The following is a 27,214-nucleotide window of genomic DNA, read 5'->3' on the forward strand; positions in this document are numbered from 1 at the left end:
GCCGGGCTCTTCCCTCGGAAATGCAGGGGCTTCGCGCCAGCTCGGGCGCGCCTGGGTTTCAGCGCAAGAACAGGCTGCGATCGTCGTGCGGCTGAAGCCAAGCAGCCTAGCGGCCCGGAGGCCCGGCTGTGCGGGTCCCGGCCCCCCGCCCGGCCCCCCGCCCGGCCCCCCGCCCGGCCTCCCGGCCCGCTGCCCCGCCGACTGCCACATCAGCGCCCGCGCCGCGCCCCCAGGTCCCCGGCGGGGATGCAGCGAGCCCGCCCGGCGGCCGGGGGCGGGGCGGGGGCGGGGCCGGGGCGGGGCGGCGGCGGGAGTGGCGGGCGGCCGGGCCAATGGGCGGCCAGCAAGGGGGCGCGGCCGCCAATGAGCTGCGGCTCCGGGCCGCCGGCCCGCCGAGCTCCGTGCCCCGCGGGGGGGCCCAGATGAGGCACATCTGGACAGCTGCGCCGAGGGGCTGTGCGGCCCCTTGGCGGGCCCCACGTCAGCTGGGCACGTCCCCCACGTCCTCGGCGGCCGGCCACTTACTATTATTCATATTCCCAGAGAAGCCACCGAGGATCCCAGCTTCCAGCGCCCCCCACCCCCGCTAATTGAGACGCGGCCAGAGCCCGTCCAGCGCACAGTTTAATTTTCATGGGGCTCTGGCATCAGCAACAACAAAAGCCCAGCTGCTGTCTGATTTAACACTGGCAAAGTGAGAAAAATAGTGTGGGGTAAACACACCAAGTTGGGTAAGTTGGGGAGACGGGCCGGGGAGCTCACTGCCCCCGCGGGGCCTCTCTCCTGCGCGGCTTCGCTCCTCCGATCTGCTCCCCGCAGGGATGCAAACGGCGCGCCCCGCGCAGACCCCCCCCCCCCCCAGCTTCCTTTTCTTCTGCTTTGCTAACACTTTAATTTGGGGAGGGGGGCGGTTACGTGTGTGTTGTTTTAAAAGTTTCCTGGGAACCGAGATTTAGCGGGTATCCTGTCGTGACCCTCCCCAGACCTCGGAGCGGAATCCACTGGTGAATTTCTTTTCCGGTTTTCCTTCTGCGGGGACAGAGTGCACATTTGTTAAAGCTGAAATCTTTATCCAGTCGCCCTTCCCTGACTGTTTTGACAGAAGATTGGGAAAGTTACCAGATTTATTCCGAGTTAAGGAAACTTCTGCTTCTGTTAATAGGATGTTTAATATTAAGTAACTAACATTCTGAATTCCATAGGTAACTGCTGTGAATGTAGTTGTAACCCAAATATGTCTTTTCTGTGTTCTGCTGTTCATAGGGGGAGGCCAAATTCCTTTATGGTTGTTAAAAAAAAAAACACATTGAATATGTGACAGATGATTATATGCATTGATGACCTTATACTTGTATGTTGATCCCATAATCCTATCAAACTATTACTTAGGGTCATAGATGTGGATACTTGCAGATCATTGTGGCACATATTTCAGGATTTAGAAGGGACGTGATAGCAAATATTGAGCTAGGTGAGTGGCCCGAGGCCCATTCCATTCAAAATATCTGTAATTTTGTTTGAGCAATGCTTTGGATTTGAGACTTTGTCATATGTTATATTTACTGTCACGGCAGATCTGGCCCGAATTGACGTGTAATTTCTGGCTCAGAGAGCAATAGGTGGGGATTTGGTGCCATAATTGCAAGTTGCAGAGTGTTTTTGCATCAGGATGGTAGTGCAAACAGTGGGTGGAACAGTTTGAAGTGGTTTTCAGCGATGGGCAGGGTTAGAGGGAACAGTGTCGCCGAGCAACAACGGCAAGAGCCCGTTGGCCTGGTTCAACCCACGACCCCAGCGTTTAAACTTCGGGTAAGTTACTCAGCCCATCTGTGCCTCAGTTCCCCCCTCCATAATGTGGAGATATTCATAGCACCTGCCTCATGGGCTGTCTCGAGGACGAAGTGAGTTAACCTGGGCTAAGCCATAGTTCTGGCACCCAGTGAGTCTTTGCTGTTGGACTCCCTCTCCATTTCCTTCCTTCTCGGCTTCCTCTGCCGCCTGCCGGGGTCCCCGCCACCATTCTGAGCTCTGGCCTAGCAGCTAGCATTTGCCGAGGGCTGACCTCTTGGTCACGATGCACTGCATGAGGCTGGGAAGGAGAGAGGTCTCGGGAGGAGAGTGGAATTGATCAGGTGTCAGAGAAGTAGCTGGAAGGTTCTGGGAGTAAAGACGGTGAAAAGGGGACTTGTTATTGTAGGATGGGGTTTGGTTGGTTTTCTCGGGGAGGATTTTGCCAAGCAGTTTGGGTTGAGAGGAAAGGGATCATGGAGGAGCAGGTGGCAGGCGTTTCGCAGGAAGGGAAAGCCCGGGGAGAACACCGAGGCTGGGAGGTGTCCATCTGTCCCGGGGCCGGTGGGTTGTGATGCAGGATCATCTGTGAGCGGTTCGTGGGTGGAAGGGTTGGGGAGGTGGGAGAGGTAGGAGAGGATGGTGTGGAGAGCCTGGGGCGGGGGGGGGGGGGGGGGGGGCGGGGAGAGGAGGCTTGGGACATAGGTGGGCGGGGCGGAAATGGCAGCCGTTATATAGTGTTTCTGGAACCATCTGTCTCCGGGGTCCTGTCTCCACCTCTCGCCAATCCACTGCACTACTTCCGTGACTCCCTTGAGGGCCTGCAGGCCGTGTGGGTAGGACTGAGCAGTGAGCCTGGGCCAAACCTTCTAGACTCTGTGGCACCTGTCTGGGAGCTTTGCTGAAGTGGTCTGACCTTCTGGGCTCTTCCCCAGCATAGGTCTTAGAAACAGGTCTTGCCCAGTCTTTGCTGTGGATGTGATTGCACCCCCCACCCCCCACCGCCCCCCACACACTGTGTCTACCCCTGCTGCGAGAATCGTCTATTCCCAGTCCTTGTAACTGTGTAGTGTGCAGGGTGGCTGTGGATAAAACCTGCAAAGTGTCCCCAAGCGGAGGGGCAGTTGGGAGCGCTCCTGCCTTCTCCCTGAGGCGTTCTGCTGGGGCAGAGAGGACCGAGTCCTGGCCCTGGCACTGCTGCCCACCACCCGTGTGACCTCGGGCAGCACATGGGGTCCTTACGCCCCTCCTCGTGCTGTCATCCGTGCAATTATCTCTAAGGTCCCTGCTCCCTTGGATGACCGTTCTTCCCTTCCTCTCCCATTGCTGGGCCAGTCCTGGCTTGCAGGTGGCTCGCTGGGACGTGCGCAGCCAGCGTTTCCTGACCACTGAACACAAGGCAAACCTGACTCTGAGGGCTGACTGGGTTTTAGCTCATGCGATCCTTTTACCAGCCCCGGGACGATGGGTACTATTGACTGAGGGGACAGAGGCACAGTCATAGTGAGAGGCTTGCTCAAGGTCACACGGTGAACAAGTGGCACATGCACACCCCGTCTAGCTCTGGAGGCCAAACCCTAACGACTAGGCTACACCTCTCTCTCTCTCTCTCTCTGTCTCTCTCTCATCTATCTATATGTGGTTGGGCCACTCTTGCTTGTCCTGATGGAGTCCAGAAGTCCACGGGAGTAGGATCGTTGGAGGGGGAGGGCACATTTGGTAAAATTTCCCTGGAGGGGCCAGAATATCAACAGGTGTCCTGTGTATGGGATGTGCTGTGCGTGGAGACAGAAGGCATTTCACGTCTGGGGCTCAGCGCAGGCCAGCACTCTGTCTTTTCATTTGTCTGAACCAAACCTGCCACAATGCCCCGATGTATAGCAGACGCTCTAGAAATACCAGCTGGATGATGATCCTTTTTGAAAAGCTGGAAGTGTCTAAGAATCAGAAGCAATTGTTTCCCCTTTGTTTACCTGCTTTCTTCTCCTTTTGCTACGCTCCCCACCGGGAGCTTTCGTCGCTGGTTCCTTATATCCTTTTCAGTCCTTCTGTGAGGAGCTACTCGCAGGAACAGATCTAAACACAATTTGAAAATATAAATAAGGGGCACCTGGGTGGCTCAGTCCGTTAAGTGTCTGGCTCCAGCTCAGGTCATGATCTCAGGGACCTGAGATCCTTGGGTCCTCAGGTCCCAAGGGTTGGGTTCTCTCCCTCTGCTCCTCCCCACGCTGGTGCTCTCTCTCTCTTTCTCAAATAAATGAATAAAATATTTTTTATTTTATTTTATTTTTTTTATTTTAAATAAAATCTTAGAAAAAGAAAAAAATATAAATGGGACCACAATTTTTAAAATTGAAATATAATTCACAGTGTTATATTAATTTCAGGTGTAAAATAATTCAACAATTCTACACATTACTCAGTGCTCAACACAATCAGTGTACTCTTGGCCCTCTTTATCTATTTCACCCCTCCCCCATCACTTCCCTTCAGGCAACCCCCAATTTGTTTTCTGTATTTAAGAGTCTATTCTTGGGGCACCTGCGTGGCTCAGTGGTTGAGCACCTGCCTTTGGCTCAGGTCGTGACCCCGGGGTCCTGGAATCGAGTCCCACATCCGGCTCCCCACATGGAGCCTGCTTCTCCCTCTGCCTGTGTCTCTGCCTCTCTCTCCCTGTCTCTCTCTGTGTCTCTCATGAGTTAATAAATAAAATCTTAAAAAAAAAAGAGTCTCTTCTTTTGTTTGACTCTTCTAATTTTGTTCATTTGTTTTGTTTCTTAAACTCCATGTATGAGTGAAATGATATGGTATTTGTCTTTCTTAGTCTGACTTATTTCACTTAGCGTTACCTCCTTTGGGTCCATCCATGTTGGTGCAAATGGCAAGATTTCATTCTCTTTTCTTTTATGACTGAGTAGCCTTCCATTGTGTGTATGTACCACATCTTTATTTATTCATCAAAGAACACTTGGGTTGCTTCCATAATTTGGCTATTGTAAATAATGCTGTCATAACACAGGGGTATATTTATATATTTGAGTTAGTATTTTCATTTGTTTTGTGCACATACCCAATAGTGAGGTTACTGGATCATATGGTAGTTCTATTTTTAACCTTTCGAGAAACCTCCATACTGTTTGCCACAGGGGCTGCACCGATTAGCATTCCCAGCAATACTGCAGAGCGTTCCTTTTTTCTCCACATCTCTGCCAACACTTGCTTCTTGTCTTTTTGATTCTAGCCTTTCTGACAGGTGGAGGTGATATCTTGTGGTTTCAATTGTTGTTTCCCTGACAATTAGTGATGTTGAGCATCTTTTTATGTGTCTGCTGGCCATCTATATGTCGTCTTTGGAAAAAAGATGTCTATTCAGCTCCTCTTCTCATTTTTTAGTTGGATTATTTGTTTTTTGGAAGGTTGAGTTGTTTAAATTTTTCATCTATTTTGGATATTAACCCCCTATTGGATATATCATTTGCGAATATCTTCTCCTATGCAGTAGGTTGCCTTTTAGTTTTGTTCATAGTTTCCTTCACTGTGCAAAAGCTTCCTATTTTGGTGTAGTCCCAATAGTTTAATTTTGCATTTGTTTCCCTTGCCTTAGGAGACAGATCCAGAAAAATGTTTCAATGGCCAATGTCAAAGAAATTGCTGTCTATGTTTTCTTCTATGAGTTTTATGGTTTCAGGTCACACATGTAGGTCTTTAATCTGTTTTTAGTTTAATTTTATGTATAATGTAAGAAAGTCATCCAGTTTCATTCTTTTGCATGTAGCTGTCCAGTTTTCCCAGCATGTCTTTTCCCCATTGTATATTCTTGCCTCCTTTGTCATAGATTAATTGACTATACAAGTGTGGATTTATTGGGGCTCTCTATTCTGTTCTGTTGATCTGTATATGTTTTTATGTAAGTACCCTACTGTTTTGATTACTATAGTTTTGTAATACAAATTGAAAACTGGGATTGTGATACCTCCAGCTTTATTCTTCTCTTTCAAGATTTCTTTGGCTATTTGTTTATTTATTTATTTATTTATTTATTTATTAGAGACACAGAAAGAGAGAGAGAGAGAGAGAGAGAGAGAGAGAGAGAGGCAGAGACACAGGCAGAGGGAGAAGCAGGCTCCATGCAGGAAGCCTGATGTGGGACTCGATCCCAGGTCTCCAGGATCACACCCTGGGCTGAAGGTGGCACTAAACTGTTAAGCCACCCGGGATGCCCTTCTTTGGCTATTTGAAGTCCCATACAAATTTTAGGATTATTTGTTCTAGTTCTGTGAAAAACACTGTTGGTATTCTGATAGAGATTGTATTAAATACGTAGATTGTTTTGGATAGAATGGACATTTAATAATATTGGTCCTTTCAATCCATGAGCTTGGAATATCTTTCTATTTGTTTGTGACTTCTTCAATTTCCTTCACCAGTGTTTTATATTTTGGAGTACAGATATTTTACCTCTTTGATTATGTTTATTCCTAGGTATTTTATTCTTTTTGGTGCAATTGTAAATGAGATTGTGTTCTTAATATCCCTTTCTGCTACTTCATTATTAATAAAAATGCAACAGATTTCTGTATATTAATTTTGTATCTTGAAACTTTACTGAATTCATTTATAAATTCTAGTAGTTTTTTTAGTAGAGTCTTTAGGGTTTTCTCTATATAGTATCATGTCATCTGTAAATAGTGAAAGTCTTACTTCTTTCTTACCAATTTGGATGCCTTTATTTCTTTTTCTTGTCTGATTGCTGTGGCTAGGACTTCCAGCACTAGTGGAAAATGGTGGAAAGCTATTTTTCATCATTGTGAAATGGTGGAAAGCTATTTTTCATCATTGAAAATATTGATGTTTGGAACCACAACATATTTATTTAAAAAAATAGAGAAACTAAGATGCTCCAAGGCTTGTGGAAAAATGAGGCAGGTGTCAGGTAAATATTCTATTTCTATTTCTTGGACCTCAAAGTTTATTGTCTTATTTCTGGAGATGTTGTGGTTTGGGGATAAGAACTTCTCACTATGAAGGTCAATGTATGGTTATTTTAGGTGTCCCATTATTAGTTATACCCAGTCTGGATTTGATATCTTTTTGGCACTTCATTCTTTAAGTATTTTATATTCTTTAACTCTCAAATCAACTTTAAAATAGTATTTGAAAAATATTTTAATTTGCTTTTTACTTCAATATACTAGTGTAGTCATTCTTTTCAGTATAACACTCTGACTGAGCACAGAGACTTTGGAGTCAGACTTTGAGGGCTTCAATTGCAGATCTGCTTCATAGTAGTATACCTTGAATAAGTCACTTTCTCTAGGAGGCTTTATTATATTTATAAAGTGGGGGGTATCAATAGGCATTAAATGAGAAAAATCTATATAAAGAATTTAGTATAATGTCTTGACTCACAGTAAAGCCTATACATATAAGCAATTCATTGTTTATTGTGGTAAGAAGCATGACAAAATTTTAGCCATTTGTAAGTGTGTAGTTCAATGGCATTAAGTACATTCACAGCAACAATCACAACGATCCATCTCCAGAACTTTTTCACCAAACTGAAACTCCACAGTCATTAAACAATAACTCTCTGTTACCCTCTCTGACTGGCAACCACTACTATACTGTCTCTGGAAGTTGACTACTCTGTGTACCTCATATAAGTGGAATTATACAATACTTGTCTTTTTTTTTTTTAATACTTGTCCTTTTATGACTGGCTTATTTCACTTGGCATAATGTTTTCGAGTTTCATCCATGTTATAGCATGTGTTTTTAAGGTTGAATAATATTCCATTGTATGTGTATGCCATATTTTGTTTATCCATTTATCTGTTGAAGAACATTTGGGTTGTTTCCATCTGTGATGGCTAAGTTTTTATGTCAACTTGGCTAGGCTACACTAACCAAATAAAGCTATTCTAGATGTTTCTGTGAAGGTATTTTTTTAGATGAGGTGAACATTTAAATCAGTAGACTTGAGTAAAGCAGATAGGTCTCCATTATGTGGCCTTGTCCAATCATTTGAGGGTCTTTATAGAGAAAGACTGACGTCCCTTGAACAAGAGAAAATTCTGCCAGAAGATTGCCTTTGGACTTAAACTGCAGCATCATCTCTTCCCTGAGTTTCTAACCTGATGGCTTATCTTGAAGATTTTGGACTTGCCAGCCTCCATAATCATGTTAGCCAATCCCTAAAATAAACCTCTCTATATACACATACAGTTATAGATTTAGCTATATGTAGACAATAGATATAGACATACAGATGTGTAAATATACATAGACATCCTATTAGCTTTATTTCTTTGGAGAACCTTATCTAATACACCATCTTTTAATTATTGTGAATAATACTGCTATGAATGTTGGTGTATAATTATCTGTTGGAGTTCCTGCTTTTGGTTCTTTTGGATATATACCTAAAAGTGGAATTATAGGATCATAAAGTACTTCTTATAGGAATAAAAAAAATGCCCAGGGCCCAATAAGGTAAAATTCACAATGTCTGGCACTCCAAAATAATGAAGCAGTTGTATTTATTTATTTATTTATTTTTTTGAAGCAGTTGTATTTAAAATGGAAATATAGACACTATCCCTGACTGTCCTGGAGGTGTACTTACATGCACATATTTGTACTATTAAAAAGTCAAACAGTTGAGGTCTTCAGTATAGTAACATTTTGTACATAATAGGGCAAAGTTTTCCAACCATGATCTGTGTTGATTTTACCTTGGCTCAGTTCTCAGAAGAACTTCTGTCTCAGAAGAACAATGAATATTATTGTTTTTTAAAAAATTCTTTTTCTGTGTTTGATAACTCCAACCTCCCCATTGAATTATGGTGAGGTAAAGTCAGCTAAGAGTAATACTGGTCAAATGCATTATGCATCCTAAGGATTGGAACTAGGAGTAGGAGGTAATGGGTGGGGAGTGAGGTGAGGATAATTTATTGAGGCTAATGGATGACTCAGAATCATAGGCCTTATAGAGCAACAAGGGCCCAAGCAGGGCTGCCAAGATCTGCTGACAGATCTAAGGGGCCTGGCTAAGCTGGAGTCTAGAACCAGAAGCCTTTGAAACACAACAGAAGCACATGAGGGGTGAATTCAGCAAAGTCCAGTTGGGACTGTGACTGAAATTGAAGAGGCAGGACTTAATTTCATTACTAGAGGTATGAGGCTAGGTCAGAGAAGGATGCCAGGAGTCAGGCTTGGGCTTAAAGCTCTGGAGGTTCATAGCTGAGTCCCAGGCTTTGAGCCTGGGCTGTCTATTCTCCTGCGAATTGGACAGTTTTTCTGTTTCGCTGCTCTACTGCTTCCTTGAAGTCCAGTCTGACACCCTATCTTCTGGATATCTCTGCATAAATGCTTTGCTGCTGGAACAAACAAGTTTTTTTTTTTATTTTTTAAAAACATTTGAATATACTTCACACACAATGTTACATTAGTTTCAGGTGTACAATTTAGTAACTTGACAAGTTTATAGAATAAATGAGTTTTCTTCTGTTTGGCTGCTGAGCACCTTGTCATTCTTACCTGCTTTGTGCAGATATATTGCTGTTCTTCATACAATTTACACGTTCCTCGGATGCTCTGTATAAGGCCTATGATTCATTTCTCGGTTACATTTATTAACATGTAACCCAGATCGATTATTACAAAAGCTCTTAAGATGACAACAATATATTATTGCTATCATTTGATAGAGATTTTACTTTCTTTGGAGGATAGGGACTAAATCTCACTCTTTGGGAAAACTGGAAGTCAGTTTGTATTTTATTTTATTTTATTTTATTTTACAGAGGGAAAGAGAGAGAGCACAAGCAGGGGGAGCGGTAGAGGGGAAAAGAAGAAGCAGGCAATTCACTAAACAGAGAGCCAACACCGGGTTGGATCCCAGGACCTGGGATCACGACCTGAGCTGAAGGCAGGTGCTTAACCGACTGAGCCATCCAGGTGCCCCAGTTTGTCTTTTAAAGGAGAGGTACTAAAGTCACATTTTTTTTTATCTAGAAAGGAAGCTTTCAGTCAGATGTCTTGGAAAACTACTTTTCTTCCAGCCATGACCATACTATGGATTGGGATGCAGGGATGGATGCTGGTCAGTATTCTTATGTCACTGTGATGGTTCTCATAGCAGAAATGAATCATTTGCAGTATTTGATAATAATAGCAGCAGTAAGAACAGCCACACTAGATGATAGATGGAGTCTATTTATCACTTTAATTTCTTCCAAATCAGCATTGTTTGGAGGAGGTTCTGTTCCTTTCATGTTTTCCACTGAGAGAGAGGTAGATGCAAGACAGACTAGGAGAGCATGGGTGAGAGGTGATTTCTTCTGCCTCTATCTGATGAACTCAGGGCTGCCTTCCATACTCCTGTGCATATGAGGGGCCATGAGCCTACCAGAAAGATGCCATTCAGAACAAAGATTATGGTTTCTGGAGAGAAATGTGCAAAAACTTGATAATATGTAATTGTTATCTTATTAATTGTGATAAGTGTTGTTGGTTTTGCTTTTGGCATTATTTTTAATTATTTGTGTTTCACGATGGTAATGAGTAAGAGAGGGTGGGGTAGTGAGTGGATGAAACCGATTCTGCACCTTGATAGGTGGTGACATTCTGATTGCTTCTTGGATGGGAGTTGAGTTTTCCACAAGAGAATAAACAAAAAGCATAGTCCGACCTATAAATACAGAGAACAAACTGATGGTTGCCAAAGGGGAGGGGGTGGGAGGGATGGGAAAAATGGGTGAAAGGTTGTGGGTGGTACAAGCTTCCAGTTATGGAATGAATAAGTCATGGGAATAAAAGGCCCAGCATCAGGAATTGTAATTGTGCTATATGGTGACAGGTGGCAGGTACACTTGTGGTGAGCCTAGCATAACGTATCAACTTGTCAGATACTGTGTTGTACACCTGAAGCTAATGTAACATTGTGTCAACTACACTCAAATAAAAATAATTAAAAAAAGATTAGGGCTATCAGTGAAAAAGTACCTGCTCCTACCTTCGGAAAGGACAGTCCTACATTTTATGGAAAACAGTTTTGACTCTTACTCGGCCCACTTAAGCTTCTGAATTTTCCTTTTGGTACATTATCAATCACTGCTTGTGCTGAGTCATAAAGCATATTGCCAGATGTGGAAGTGGATTATTGTTAATGAGGCACTTGGTAAGGCCTGAAAAAAAAATTCAGGAAGGACTGTGGGCTCAATGGCTATTTGCTTTCCTACACTGTTTGGCACATCATCACTTTATTTTTCCATGTTTCATTTAACAAATAATGTTTAGAAATATCCTCTCCTCCATTATCCCCAAACCAGGTTTGTCTTTTTGTCCTTTTCCTGTGGGTATGATCTGAGAAGGAACTCATCAAGGGCAGTTCTGAATCCATGTTGACTAAAAAAAAAAAGCAAGAATGAAGGTGAACTTAAAGCCAGTGAAGAAGCAGCAGAAAGAGGAAAAAGGAAGTGACTGAACCAATCTTCTCAAGAATTTTCTTGGAAGTTTGCTTGAAGACTAATTTCCTCCCTTAGCCATAGAGCTGAGTCTTATATTTTTGTAATTAGTTCTTGTAGAGTTCGACTGCTGCTAAACTGATGACCAAAGTGGACTCTTCCTATTTTTATTAATTAATTAATTAATTAATTGATTTAGTGACTTTTCCAATTAAAAAAATATTTTATTTATTTATTCTTGAGAGACAGAGAGAGAGAGAGAGGCAGAGACACAGGCAGAGTGAGAAGCAGGCTCCCTGCAGGGGAGCCTGATGTGGGACTCGATCCCAGGACCCTGGGATCTCGACCTCAGCCAAAGGCAGATGCTCCGTCGCTGAGCCACCCAGGCACCCTCAAGGACTCTTCCAATTTGATAGAGTAGAGAAATCTCTTCTGTAACCAAAATTATAGGAAATTTTCTGCCAGTAAGCACTCAGATTTCTTACTGGGTCTGCTACAAGATTTGTCTTTCCAGATCAATCTAGTTGGTGAGGTTAATTAGGCCCAGTCAATCTTAAATTTAAAAAAGGAAAAACCATGGGATCCCTGGGTGGCGCAGCGGTTTGGCGCCTGCCTTTGGCCCGGGGCACGATCCTGGAGACCCGGGATCGAATCCCACGTCGGGCTCCCGGTGCATGGAGCCTGCTTCTCCCTCTGCCTGTGTCTCTGCCTCTCTCTCTCTCTGTGACTATCATAAATAAATAAAAGTTAAAAAAAATTAAAAAAAAAAAATAAATAAAAAAGGAAAAACCAGTTACAGAGGTAGAAGGCTTGTGAATCTCCCAGGGAAACAGACACGTGTGTGGAAGTCCAGTTCAGTATTACATCTTATAGAGAAATTGTTCTTTTCCTCTCTAGGGCCCTCCACCCAGGAGACATGACATCTGAGAGCATGTAATTCATCCACAGTTTCTCTCAGGTCTCTTTAAATCACTCAGGGGACAAATCCTTTGTCTGCAGGGCCCACTTTGCAGGTGTGCAACCTGTATAGTTGTGCAGGGTTCCAGTTTTAGGAGGGCCCCATGCTTGTTTTGATGGTCTGCTGTCACTGTTCTGAAAATCTCAGCAATTTATAAACAAAGAACTCCACATTTTCATTTTGCTCTGGGCCCTACAAATCATATAGCTGGTTCTACCTCTGCTTTCAGGGTCACTCGAGTGTAGTAAGAGTGAGAAAGTAAAATCAAGAGCCTGTTTCATCACTTTCCTCCGTTTATGTATCCAGGTGGGCATCTCAGAAAACTGTGGCTCGTTCTCTTGTCTTCGTTGATTTAATGTTTAATCTCTTTTCTGTTTTTAGAGGATCTTTTCCCTTCTAGAATAATCTCTGTACTAATTTAGAGCCTATAGTTAAAAGGGTGAGTCAGGTCTTGGCAACATGTGGTACTTCCATGCTTTGAAAAGACATGTTTTCTAAATCTCCTTGTTTTACTTTGTTTTATGGGATTTTTAAAAAAGATTTTATTTATTTATTCATGAGAGACACACACACACACACAGAGGGGCAGAGTGTTTTATGGGATTTTGATAGTACAACCTCAACTTCATAGGTGCATTGTACACACACTCCAGCAGGTCTTATTTTTAAAGCAAGAACCAAGAAATATTCTGATTGGTTGGTGGGTCCAAATGCTGAAGCCAGCAGCAATGATTGTGAATATTCATTCTGGAGTTTTCTTAGTTTTCATAGATGCCCTTGGGTAGGAGTGGGTATGAGCTAGTTGGCTTGGAAGGTTGGCCCAAGTAAGGGAAACAAAGTCATGGGTGGGCCTAATTCCTGTGGGAACCGACTTTTGCTGTGCTTACACACTGAACTTCTAAGCTGGCTGGTTGGACAGTTTCACACAAATGATTAATCAGGAGACAGACTTGGTGAGAGCAGGAATAAATGAAAGTTTTGGAGTGAGTCAGTAGTGCCTCCCTGACTGCAAAGGACAGTGTCTTTGGTAAGTGAGAACATGCCTACTAGGTTGACAATCAGACTTGCATGTCTGATGATATTAATTGCAGGGTGTTATGGGCCAGGTTTCTGTAGGTTGGGTGGAGATGGAGGCCACTGGCAGTGTACAATGCTGAGGGAGAAATGTGAGTGGGAGGAAGAAAAGAGATTTCTCTGGGGCTGCTGAGAGGCTGATGTTGGTGAAGTATGCTTGTCTTTCTTGAGTATTAAACAGCCAGGATTTGTTAGCTCCTGAGCAGCACATCTTCGGTACTTACGATCCATGAGAAATTTGGGTGAAGGTAGTAGTGTGGTAAGTTTTAATCTCGTGTTTTCCTACTACTTTTCATTGGTGTGTGAATGTGACTGAAAGGTGTCCAGTTTTAGCCTACCAATTTTTTTTTATTCTGTTGGAAAATTTTCAGCATTAATTAAGAAGCAAAGACTCGGTTTTAACTTCTTCTTTCTTATTCTTTCGGTTCCAATTCTAAGATGTTTGCTGTACTGAGAGCCTAGGGAGAATTGATCCAAAACAGTCAAAGGTTAGTTCACCATTTCTAGAGTAATCTTTAGTATGTAGAGAATAAGACATTTTGATTCATATAGATCTAGTTTGAATACTGATTCTTACCATGTGTTTGGGATATTGTGAAAATAACCTCTCTGGACTTCAGTTTCCTGATTTGTAAAATGGGAGTAATAATACCCCCTTCCCAGTGTGGCCAGAAGTTAATGAGATAATGTTGGCCAAGAGCCTGGTGTCCTATCTGTCACGTGGTAGAAACTCAATAGAAACTGGTACTTTTAAGTGTGTCAACTCCACCATCCCTCTTGAGGGGATAGTCATGGCTTGCCATTCTCAACTCCCATATTCATGAATATTTTCCCAGCCAACTTTTTATGAGCTATGGCTGATTGAGACAAAACTAAGCTTAGCCTAATTCTAATGATTCCATGGACATTTCACTTCATTTTAAGTTAGGATCTAGCATGGCAGAGCAGATATGGGGAGACCTGTGTTTTACATGCTGAATTCTCCTTGATTTGTGACATTTCCCACCTCTGGGATCTTTAGAATCTGGCAGTGGAAGCACAAATCCTGCCATCTACTCTTTCCATCCATCCATTGTCCATCCATCCATTCATTCATTTATTCATCCATTTATGCATCTGTTCATCCATCCAACACTTATGTACTGAACAACTTACTATATGCCAGGAATAGTTCTAAGAGCCAGAAATGAAGCAGTAAAGAAAAATAGAAAAACTTCCTACATTCATGGAGCTTTCATTCTAATTGCAATACACAGAATAAGTCAGTAAATTATGCTGTATGTTAGAAGGAGATGAATTATGGGGAAAATAAAGCAAGAAAAGGGGATGGGGTCTTGAGACAGTTTGAAGTTTTAAATAGATAAGGGAAGACCTCCCTGAGGTATTTGATCAAAGTCTTAGAGGAGATAAGAAGGAAGAATATTTCAAGCAAGTACAACTTGGAGGCAGAGGAGAGCCTGATGTGTTCAAGGAGAATCAGGGAGGTCAGTGCGGTTGGTAGGGAGGAGAGGAGATTAGAGAAGTGACGGGGGCTAAATCATGTGGAGCAATGTAGGCCATCATGAGGACTTGAGCCTAACCTACATTTCAACAGGATTATCCTGACTTCTGTGTTAAGAATAGTCTGAAAGGGGCAAAGGAAGAAGCAGAATCCAGTTAGGAGACCATTTTTATAACCCAGGTCTATCCCAGAGCGGTCTCAGGGGAGGTGGTGAGAGGTGGTCAGATCCTACACATATTTTGGAGATAGAGCCAACAGGATTTTCCAACAGATTGGATGTGGAAAGTCAGAGAAAGAGAGGAGTCAAGGATGACCGTAAAATTTTTGGTAAAACTGGGAGGATGAAGTTGTCATTGAGTGGGGAAAATGGGAGGTAGGAGATCTGGTCAAGGTGCCAGGAGATCTGCTTTGGACAGTTTTGAGTTTAAGATGTGTGTTGTTGGACAGCTGAGTGGGTAGTTGGATATGAGGAGTGGAGGGTTTCCGGGGAGAAGTCTGGCTATAGATAAAAATCTGGGAATCATGGGCACACAGCATACTGCTGAGTGCTGTGAAAAGGGATGAGATTCCCCAGTCCTGAGGAGATAGAAAAGAGTTCTAAAACCTGAGCCCTAGGACATTATAATTTTGAGAAGCTAGGGATTAGGAGAAGCCAGGAAAGAAGGAGGGGCCCGTGAAGAGGAAAAATATGGGATGAATATTTTCCAGGAAGTAGGCAGTGATCAGCTCTGTGAAATTCTGCTAGTGGCTCAGGTAAGCTGAGACAGACTTGACCATTGAATTTAGCAACGTGGGCGTCTTTGGTGACCTTGACAAGAAAGCTAGAATCATGTAGGACCGGCAAGGAGGGGAGAGAACGAGGTGGGGAACTGTGAAGTTAGAGATCATGCCACTGGAGCCAGAATTTTCCCACTCATCCAGAGATTTCAAGTCTCTCGATTTCCCATTTTTCTCATTTATCTTTATTTTATGTCACCGGTCTTTGTAAGCAAACTTGAATTCTTATGGAATGGGCCGGCAAATAGCACAATGGGACTCGGCCCCTGGGTAGGTCTGCTTGGGTTGGGGTTCCATTATTGCAACAGGGCCCATGAGGACTCCCTTCACATCTGGTGTAGGCATGTGGCCGCACCCCCCATCCCGAGTCCCAGCACAGCTGTGCACGCACGGTGCCTTTGCGTGCAAAACACAGGCCCTTCTAGGAGGGTGCGTTTGGGGTATGATCACGGGGAGCTGGCCGAGGCTTGTTCTTGCCGCCTCTCGGTGAGGCCCTGGCAGTACTGTCTTAGCACTTGTCCTGTTAGAGGTGGAGAGAAAATAGAACTTTCAAAATTGGCATAAACTAGAGGGATTTCAGAGGGAGGCGACAAAGCGAGCAACATGATGGTGAAAGTAGAAAAGAACTGAGGACACACAAAGAAGCTTCTCCAGCTGGGGCTGTGGCTCCTTAGGGCTCTGAGCAGACCTGTAGGACTGCAGGAGCTGCGAGTGACTGTGGAATTTGACAACTTATTTCGGGGTGGGGGGAGGCTCTTTCCTGGGCCGAGGCCAGAGGATGACTTGGCTGGATGGGACGTAGCTGGCTTCTGTTGGGGTATCAGGAGAGCTCCCCTGTAGCAGGCACACCTTCCGTCAGTCGGAGGGCCTGCTGACTCCCCCACTCCCTCCTGTTGGTTCAAGGACACCTCACCAGCTTCGGGTCATGAAAACAAAAGTTGTTTGGGAGCACAGAATATGATGTTTGGCTTTTCCTCCGGGGCAATGTTAAGATGCTGGATGGATGCCAGATACAGAGGAAATCTGTGGGTTCTCCACCCCCCCCCCCCCGTTTTTTGCTGTCCCTGCTGGTTTCTGGAAAGTGAGAGATACATTTTGATGAACCTTCACTGACACGTTATTTTCACTCAAAGCTCATAGTTTACATTATGGTTTACTTTTAGGGTTGTGCGTTCTGTGGGTTGACAAATGTATAATGACTTGTATCCACCATTATAATATCATATCGAATAGCTTTATTATTTTTTTTAAAGATTTTATTTATTTATTCATGAGAGACAGAGAGAGAGAGAGAGAGAGAGAGAGAAAGAGAAAGAGAAAGAGGCAGAGACACAGGCAGAGGGAGAAGCAGGCTCCATGCAGGGAGCCCCACATGGGACTCCATCCTGGGTCTCCAGGGTCAGGCCCTGGGCTGAAGGCGGCGCTAGACTGCTGAGCCACCCAGGCTGCCCTTGAATAGCTTTACTTGCCTTATTTATTTTTATTTTTATTTTTTACTTGCCTTAAAAATTGTTGGTGCTTTGCTCATTCGTCCCTTCCCGTCCTAAGCCCTGGCCACCACTGACCTTTTTACTGTCTCCACAGTAATGCCTTTCTAGAACATCAGGTAACTGGAATCACACAGTGTTGTAGCCTTTTCAGGTTGGCACTTCCTTCACTTCGTCATGTGCCTTGAAGTTTCTTCCATGTCTTTTTGTAGCTTGAGAGCTCATTTCCTTTTATCACTGAATAATATTCCATTTTATGGACTATTCCATTCTATTTGTCCATTCACTACTGAAGGATGTCTTGGTTGCCTCCGAGTTGCGGCCGTGGTAAGCAAAGCTGGTATGAACATCTGTGTGCGGGCCTCTGCGTGCATATACCTTTTCAGCTCTGGGTAAATATTCAAGTTTGATTTTGTGAGAAGCTGCCAAACTGTCTTCCAACGTTGCTGTGCAACATCGCATTCCCGTCAGCAACGAAGGAGGGTTCCGATCGCTCCACCTTCTCAGCAGCATCTGGTACTGCCAGCGCTCTGGGTTGCAGCCATCCTAGTATGTGCCTCCTACTGTCTCTCTGTTGTTTTAATTATGATTCCCTAATGACACATGATACCGTGTTTTAATGTGCTTATTTACAATCTGTATGTCTTCTTTGATGAGGTGCCTGAACGGTCTTTGACCCACTTTTTAATTAGACCATTGGTTGTTTCCTTTTCTATAGAGATATAATTGCCAGATAACGTTGTATTAATTTTAGGTATACAACATGATGACTTGATGTGTGTACAGACTGCATAATGATTACCGCATAAGTCCACTTAACATCCCTCATGACACACAGTTAAAATTTTGTGTGTGTGGTGAGAACTTTTAAGATCTACTTTCTTGGGCAGCCCCAGTGGCTCAGTGGTTTAGTGTCGCCTGTGGCCTGGGGTGTGATCCTGGAGAGATCCTTGAGTCCCGTGTCGGGATCCCCGCATGGAGCCTGCTTCTCCCTCTGCCTGTGTCTCTGCCTCTTCTCTCTCTCTCTCTCTCTGTGTGTCTCTATGAATAAATAAATAAGTAAAAAATCTTAAAAAAAAAAAAGATCTACTTTCTTAGCAACTTTCAAACATGCACTACAGTGTTACTAATTATAGTTACCATGTTGAGTATTATATCCTCAGGTCTTATTTATCTTGTAACTGGAAGTTTGTACCTTTTGACCACTTGTCCCCATTTGATCCCCCCTGCCTCTCCCACCTCTGGCAACCACCAATCTGTTCTCTATATTTATAAGTTTTATTGTTTTTTATTTTGTTTTGTTTTATTTTAGATTCCACATATAAGTGAGATCATATACTACTTGTCCCTGTCTGACTTAGTTTGCTTAGCATAATGCTCTCATGTTGCATCCATGTTGTCCCTAGTGGCAGGATTTCAAAATATTTCATATATATATATATAATACAAATATATATATATAAAAGAATACACACACACACATCTATATATAACCCACATGCACATACACACACTAGATTTTCTTTATCCATTCATCTGCTGATGGGCATTTGGGTTGTTTCCCTGTCTTGGCTTGTGAACAATGCTACAATAAACCTGGGGATGCAGATATCGTTTTGAGATAGTGATTTTGTTTTCTTTAGATAAATGCCAAGGAGTGTAATTGTTGAATCATGCAGTATTTCTATTTTCAATTTCCTGAGGAAACTTCATACTTTTTTTCATAGTGGCTGCACCAATCTCCATTCCCACCAACAGTGTATGAGGGTTCCCTTTTCTCCTCATCCTTCACAATACTTGTTATTATCAAGAAACAATATTTGCTTCTCTACATCCTTCACAATACTTGTCTTTTTGATAATAGTTATTCTAATAGTTGTGAGGTGATCTCGCATTGTGGTTTTGAGTTGCACTTCCCTGATGATTAGTGATGTTGAGCATCTTTTCACGTGTCCTTTGACCACTTGTATATCTTTCTTGAAAAAAATATCTATTCATTTTCTCTGCCCTTTTTTAAATTGAACTGTTCATTTTTTGTTGAGTTGTAGGAGTTCTTTATATATTTTGGATATTAACTCCTTATTAGATATGTGATTTTCCAATATGTTCTCCCATTCTATAGATTGCCTTTTCATCCTGCTGTTGGTTTCCTTTGCCTCAGGGAGGCAGTCCCACTGACTTTTGCATATTAACCTATATCTTAAAACTTTCAATACAGTTGCATATGAGTTCTAGTTTCTTGTCAATTCTTTTGGATTTTCTATGTGGACAATCAGACCATCTGTGAACAAAGACAGTTTTATTCTACTTCTTATTTCCCTTCTCTTATTGTATTAACCAAGATTTCTAGTACAGTGGTGTCTATTCCTGATTTTAGCAAGAAAACTTTTAATTTCTCACCATCAGGTATGATGTCAACTGTAGATTTCTGTAGATATTATTTATTAAGTTAAAGAAGGTCTCTTTTACTCCTAGTATGCTGAGAGGTTTTTAAAATTAATTAATTAACTGTTAATAGGTGTTGCGTTTTACCAAATGCTTTTTCTGCATCTATTGATATGATTATGTGATTTTTCTTCTTAGCCTATTGTTGTGATATATTGATTTAGTTAATTTTTGAATGTTGAACCAGCTTTGCACACTGGGATAAATTTCACTTGGTTGTAATGTATAATTATTTTTACACATTGTTGTGATTTGATTTGATAATGTTTTGCTGAAGAGTTTTGCATCTATGCTCATGAGATATCTTGGTCTGTAGTTTTGTTTTCCTGTAATGTCTTTGTCCGATTTTAGTGTTATGGTAATGCTGGCCTCAGAGGATAAATGAAGAAGTATTCCATTTACTTCTGTTTTCTGAATGAGATTATACAAAATTGTTACAATTTTTTCCTTAACTATTTGGTAGAATTCCCCAGTGTACCCATCCGGGCCTGGTTCTTTTTTTCTGAAGGTCATTAATTACTTATTCAATTTCGTTAATAGATATAGGCCTATTCAGATTGTCTATATCTTCTCTTGTGTGAGTTTGGTAAATTGTATCTTTCAAGGAATTGGTCCATTTCATCTAAGTTAAATGAAACTTAAAGTTAAGGTGTGTTTTATGGCTCAGAATGTGATCTGACACTAGTGACTGTTTCATTTGAACTTGAGAAGAATGTGTATTCTACTGTTGTTGGATGAACTAGTTTATTGATGTCAATTATATCCATTTGATTAATGGTGCTTTTGAGCCAGTTATATCCTTACTGATTTTCTGCCTGTTGGATGTGTCCATTTCTAATCAAGAGTGTTAAAGCCTCCAACTAGAATAGTGGATTCATCTATTTTTCCCTATTCTATTGGTTTTTGTCTTGGGTATTTTGAAGCTCTGTTATTAGGCCCATACATGGTAACAATTTTTTTTGTCTTCTTGGGGGAATTGACCCCTTTATCATTATGCAATCCCCCCTTATTCCTCATAACTTTACTTGCTCTGAAGCCTGCTCTGTTGGCATAATATAACTTTCTCCATCCCTTTACTTTTAATCTATATGTGTCTTGATATATAAAGTGAGTTTTTTATAGACAGCAAAGTCTTGGGTCTTTTTTATAAATCCACTATGACAATCTTGTCTTTTAATTGGTGCACTTAGACCATTGAAGTTTAAAGTAATTATTGGTATAGTTTAACATCTACCATATTTGTTATTGGTTTCTATTCATTGTCCTTGTTCCTTGTTCCTAGTTTTGTCTTCTGCTCTTTTCTGTGTGTGTGTGTGTTGTGTGAGAGATTTTACCTACAATGCCTTTTTATATAATTTTGTTCCTCCCCTACCCTGCCCCCAAGACACAGACACTCCACAGGAAACTCCCACTCTGTGCAGCTTGAAGTGAACCATGGTGGGGCTGGGCTTCTGGTTCTAGTATTTCTTCTTATATCCCTTGGAGAAGCAAGAAGACACAGACTGCCAATCTGGCTTCAACTCTCTGGACAATAGCAGCCTCTGCTTTCATCATTCTCTGTACCTGAGACAATGGGATCAAGAGTATCTCATCACTAAGACAGACCTGTCATTTTTCCTGTCTTGGTCTAGGAAGTGGAAGAGTAAGGGGAAGTATAAAAGTTGAGATTATCATGGTGTTACAACTAGGCTGGGGCCTAGATGCTACTTTGAAGTGGCAAGTGGGGATTCACATGAAGGAGACTCCCTCATTCTTCTTTGGCCCATGGTAGATGTTAACTGAATGAACATTTTATTAGCCTTCAAGAAGGAAGATATTTGCTTCCTAGTTATTTCCAATTACTGAAGAACCCCTTTAGAAGCTAGAAGCAAAATTTAGAGTGGAGCTCTGTAAATGCCTTGGATGTCTTTTAATTTGGTATTCAGTAGAGCTTAAATTCCTCTGGCATGTGCTCAGTTCCCCAGTGATAGTATTGAACAGAAGGAATTCAGGTGATTTTTGCATCTCTGAAGGAGGTTGGGTGTGGTGGGGATTAATTTTAGTTTCCCCTTTTTGTTGTCTGCCCTACCTTGACAGGGCTTATTCAGATCTCAGATGTTAGCTTCTGCTTGGTGAGGGCTGTTGAGATGCCACGCTAGCTTCAGCACGTACACACTGACACCCTTCGGGCCATTTACTCTATATTACTTTGTGTCAAATGGGTCTGGCCTTCTCCTACCTACTTAGAGCCATAGGTGTGTGATGCCAGCCAGAGCCTCGCTAAGAAGTAGGACTGGTTTGCTACCTGTTCCGAGTGAGAAGTGCCCCTTTGCCACATTCAGCTCTTACCTTCCTCCAGTACCCTGATCCTATTACAGTTTGAGCCCCATTTGCAGTGACTGTGAAGTATATTTCTGATCAGCTTAGTAACATGGGGAGAGGTGTTTGTTTTTACTTTTTTGTCATTTCTGGTTAAGTAAGAGTTCAATAGAAGCCATTATTTCCTAATACCTTTAATTGTATTTTAGGTATTATTGTGGTTCTCTGGTTATGTGCCTTCTCAGCTCTATCCAACCCTGAATTCAGACCTATGCTTGAAAAGACAAGCAAACAGTGTCAGGAGAATAAATGTGGGGCATGGGGTAATGAGTCCAGCTCTACTGACAATCATATCCTCTTCCCCCTCATTTTCCAGCTTGTTTATGAGGCCGTAATGATAGTATGCATGGGAAATTCCATGAGCGAGTGTTTCTAATTTTTAAAGACTAATTTTTCCCTGGGCCATACACTGCCAGAAGGAGAAGTGGGGAGGTGCCAGGCAGTGGTTGTAGGGCTGACTCTGGCCCCTGACCTGCCTCTCTCAATTAAGAAATTTAGGCTATTGGGGGATGAAGTGTCACTTACCTTGATATGTTTGTTTTTCAGGAGTGTGCCATTGTTGAGGACCTGGAATTTATTCTTATGGGTTACTATTATTAACTTACTTTTAGTGGTGCCGTGTACTAGTGTCCCATCTTCCATCTGAATTTTCAGAAACACCCACAGAAGTAGGCTGGTCTTGGTCTGTACTAATATTTGAGAATTCACAATCCTGCAAGGCTGTTGGGCCCAATCCTGGCTTCTATCATATCTATCACCTTCTACCCACCTGGCCCTGTCAAAATTAAATACTTTTTAAAAATCTGAAGTCTCTGATGCTTGCTCATTCACCTCATATAGTCTATGTCAATACTTCTTAACATTTTTCATGCCAGAATTTATGTAGAACATGATACTGTATAGCTGAGAGGGATCATTCCTAAGCAGTAGGCCAGGGTTGGGGAGTCGATTCTGGCTTCCATAAGCATTGCCCTCCCTTACAGTCACCTGGCTGTTTCTAGGACTGAGGGAATTTGTATTTTCCTCTGGCACAACTGTACCCACCAGGGGCACATCAGTGTGCTACATCGAAGGTTAGAAGCTCTGGCCCAACACTAGTACAATCACAATCGCAGGTGTAGCCAAGATATCCATCTATAAATATCTTTTAAGATATCCCCAGAGGGTGCCCAGGGTATTGTGAATTAGGGACAACTAAATTATTGTGGTTTGACCCTTTGCTCAGTGCAGTCTTCCACCATCGCCCTTCTGATGAGTATATGGATACCAACACTGCATGTCCCCTGTCCCCTCCAGGTTAGCATGCTTAGGCTCTTTGACTGTGTTGCCACATTCTGACGCTTAGCATGCTTCTTCCTACCTACCACATGCCTAACTATTCCACATATCCCTAACCTCCCAGGAGCTGACAGTGGGATAAGTCTCAATTTTGCTACATCTTCTGCAGAGCTTAAAACATTGCTACTTATGACATGGTTGGAGGCATCACAGAGTGCAATGCTGAAGCTATCTGCTCATGTCACTGATACCCATGCCTTGATAACTGGCCTGAGTGCTATGCAGATATTGTAAGAGTTCTCTAGTCTTTTTTTAATTCTTTGGACTGTGTGGCACCAGGTATTCCTTTTTAAACAGGGTTATGGGAATCCCTGGGTGGCTCAATGATTTGGTGCCTGCCTTTGGCCCAGGGCATAATCCTGGAGTCCCGGGATCGAGTCCCACATCAGACTCCCTGCATGGAGCCTGCTTCTCCCTCTGCCTGTATCTCTGCCTCCCTCTCTCTCTCTCTCTTTCATGAATGAATAAATCTTAAAAAAAATAAACAGGGTTATGAGCATGCTTATCAATCTATCCATTTTTTTTTCAATTTGTTTAACAGCCCTTCAACAAATGCTGGTCAATGGAGATATAAAGATAAAAGACACAATTCTTGCTTTCCAGATGCTCACAGCCTAGTGAGGGAGACCCTAGGTATATAATGATGGTTTGCATGAAAAATTCCACATGAGCATCTTGTGAACACAATAAAGGTGGCCTTCACACTTGGAGAACAGATCAGGGAGATTTCTTGGCTGGAATGGGATGACTGATGAATTGAGTTTTTTTCCATTTCTTTGTTCTTTCTTTTTTTCTTGAGCTGAGTCATGTAGGATGCATGTCAATCAGGTGAAGGAGGGAAGGGTTCTAGGTAGCAGGAGAACTAAATCGAGCGAGGAAGTGTGGTAGAGAACTTGACATACTTCAAGTGCCACCATTTTGTTTGGTCATAGTGTCCTAATGGGCAGCAGCAAATGTGATAAGGATCCCTCTTAAAGCATTTGTGGAGGAGCAAGGGGAGACTCCCACGTTGGCCTGCAATAATCAGATCATACTTTTGAAATGAGTGTCTGTGGGATTCAAAACAATATATTATAGGAGGATGTAGGCTGTTTTATCTGGATGAGAGAGAGATTTAGATAGCAGTATGGGCCTGACTAGACTTGTTATGTATGGCTTCTGTGAGTGCAGGAAGCACAATTGGGTCAGGGAGATTGCATTCTGAATCTGGGTTCTTTCACTTATAAGACAATGTGATCCTGGGCAAGTTACATGGCATCGCCAAACGAGTGTCTCATTTATAAATATGGTTCTCATTATGCCCACATCACTAGGGTTGAAGTTAGAATCAAATCACGCAACTTACTGAAATATGAAAGAACCTAACCTAAAACACCCAACAAATGTTAATTTCTCTTTTTTTTCGCTCTCCATTTTTTGATTCTTGCCTCCCTTCCCACCTTCCCTTTCTCATGAATCAACTTTTTATTAAGTAACACCTGTCAAGCATCATGCAAAGATCTGTGTGATCCATTGTGGTAGCCACTAGCCACGTATGGTCATGGAACACTTGTTGTGTGGCTAGTCCCAATTGAGACGTGCTAGGAGTGGAAAATACAAAAGATAAAGACTTAGTACAGGAAAAAAATGAATATGAACTATCTTGTTATTTTTTTTCAGTAGATCACACATTTAAATGATAACATTTTGGATATATTTTGTTAAGTAAAATCAAATATATTCTTAAAATTAATTTCACCTATTTCTTTTTTAAAAAATGTGACTACTAGAAATTCATAATTACATATGTGGCTTGCATGCATTTTATCTCTTTGGGACACCACTATGCTGGCTGTGGGGGACTCAATGGTAAAAAGAAATACTCATATTGTAGAGTTTGTAGTGTGTGTGTGTGTGTGTGTGTGTGTGTGTGTGTGTGTTGGAGGAGGTGGAAAACCGCCACTAATGAAAACCACAAAAGGAAACACAAAAGAAATTTTAAAACAACAAGTATAAAATTCCATATTGTAATAAGTACCGTGAAGAAAAGTTTCTGTGGGAAGGAGAATTGGAGGGCCTAATTGAGATTAACTGGTCATGGAGGCCTCTCTGAGGGGGAAACGTTTTTGCTGGGCCTTCAGGGAGGCCTTCCCACATGAAGTTTCCAGGCAGAAGGGGGAACAGAGTTCCAGGAAGAGGAAACAGACTGCCAGTCAATATTTATGAAGTCTACCAAACACCTGGCCTACGGTTGGCAACAGGAAAAAGTCGTGGGGCTTCCAGGCACAAAAAGGCCCCCTGTGTCCTTGGAGCTTGTGGTCTGGTGAGGAGACGGAAGAGGCAGGTTCCTGAGTGTGCAGGGTGGAGGCCACTGCCAGCCCTGGTAGTGTCTTTCCTCCTCTCTTCAGGCTGCCTCAGACCATCATGGACCATAGTCTTGGCTATGCAGCTGCCCTGAAGCCCTTCTTTCACTGTGGGTACCTCTCACATTTGTCCCATTGCCCCTCTTCCCACTGCCCTGTTGCAACTCAGGCTCATCATCTTAGTCATGAGTAGTGGCAATAGCCTCTTAACCAGTTGCCTTGCCTCCAGCCTCTTGCTCCCTTTAATGTCTTCTATGCATGGCTGGCAGATTAATCTCCCTGAAATATCATTTACACCACGTAACTTCTTTTCTTCAAAGCTTTTACTAGTTTTCTGATCCTGGTAGAGGAGCCGTATGCCAGGTACTCTTCACTTTCCTGACTTTGCCCCCTTAACCTTTTCCTTCCATTGATAATGATAGTTCCCATAGAAGCACAGCTTACAGCAGGCAGGGCCGCCTCTTCAGTGACCCTGAGCAGCCTTTGAAGCCTCACCTCTAGGCATCTTCCTGTGTCTCCACTTCTGCCCTCGATTGCTTTCTGGGCCAGGCATGCTGGAGCCCTCAGTGTCTTGGGAGGCTCAGTTGCTCTGTGCCCAGGGAGGGGTAAGGGCATATAGGTAAGAGCCTGGGTTCTAGAATCAGTCACACCGGGTTCCAATCCCAACTCTGCCATTTAAACATCTGTGAGAACATTTCCAACAAGTCATTTATCTTTTTTTAAACCTTGGTTTCCTCCTCTGTTAATACCAGGAGGCTAATAGTAATTTGTACCCCTTGGGGGTAGGTGGGCAGAAAAGACAAGACACTGTAGGTAGAATGTTTTGCAGGTACCCACTCCACACTAAGCTCTTCATCCATCACATTGTTTAAATGAATGTAAGCCACATACGTGCTGATTTACAGTGATGCCTCCAGAAATCTCTGGCCTTGCTATCTTTCTGCATCTCTGATGCCTGTTAGCAGCCTTTCCCTCCCCAAAGTCCTGTTATTGCTGGTTTATCACTGCTTTTGGCCACTTTTAAATAGATATCTTTTTTGACTTCTGTCAATGAGCAACAGGAAAAACAAAAACAAAAACCAAAAGGGCTTGAAGCTGCGAATATAGGAGACTGGTGGTTCAGTTACACCTCAGCTGTGACCCTGCAGGCAAGCCTCTCCTCTTCTTGTGTTCCTGATCATGCTTCATGAGGTCCTTCATGGAATTAGCCAGATCATGGACTTAAAAGTGTTACGCAAACTTAAGGTGCTATTATTCGCCAGTCTTTCCTCACTTGCTTTGTTGTTCCTGGACTTGGTATAAGACTCATTGTTAAAATGAGGAAGCAATGCGAAGTCTTCTCGTAGGAAACATTTAGATAGTGCTACAGGTAGACTTCAGGGAAACCAGCCATTGAGAATTCTTCTCACTTTAAATAAATAATTTTTAAAAATCACGAAAACAATTCTGACTCCCCCCCCCCCACTCCATTAGTTCTGGATTACAACAGGATAGGTCACAATTCAAACAAATCAGGTAACAAAGAACACATTGTACTTCAGAGTCTCCTAAGTAATTAAAGACTCTTTTTTAAAGTAGGATGCTTTAAGTGGAAGGACATCTTTGGTTCAGGACTGACTTTTATATTTGCAGTCAAAGGCAGAAAGTGAGTAAATATGGCTCCAATAATGTTTCTCAAT

The 27,214-nt window shown here is 42.6% G+C and overlaps 1 protein-coding gene across 6 annotated transcripts in view; it reads left to right on the forward strand.

Moving 5' to 3' along the window:
- The first annotated feature begins 410 nt into the window (after positions 1–410).
- The window catches only part of TMEM45A (transmembrane protein 45A), a 65,608-nt gene continuing 38,804 nt past the window's right edge, over positions 411–27,214 (forward strand). For 2 of the 6 annotated variants that reach the window (XM_025416474.3, XM_025416455.3), the window contains exon 1: positions 411–731. The gene's annotated coding sequence lies outside the window, so the exon portion shown is untranslated. Of the gene's footprint in view, positions 732–1,659; positions 1,810–13,108; positions 13,241–13,369; positions 13,547–27,214 lie in introns of those variants that run through there. The other 4 variants (XM_025416489.3, XM_035710137.2, XM_035710136.1 and 1 more) reach the window with 4 other exon arrangements.

Source organism: Canis lupus, chromosome 33, assembly GCF_003254725.2.
Source record: "Canis lupus dingo isolate Sandy chromosome 33, ASM325472v2, whole genome shotgun sequence".
Classification (NCBI taxonomy): Eukaryota; Metazoa; Chordata; class Mammalia; order Carnivora; family Canidae; genus Canis; species Canis lupus.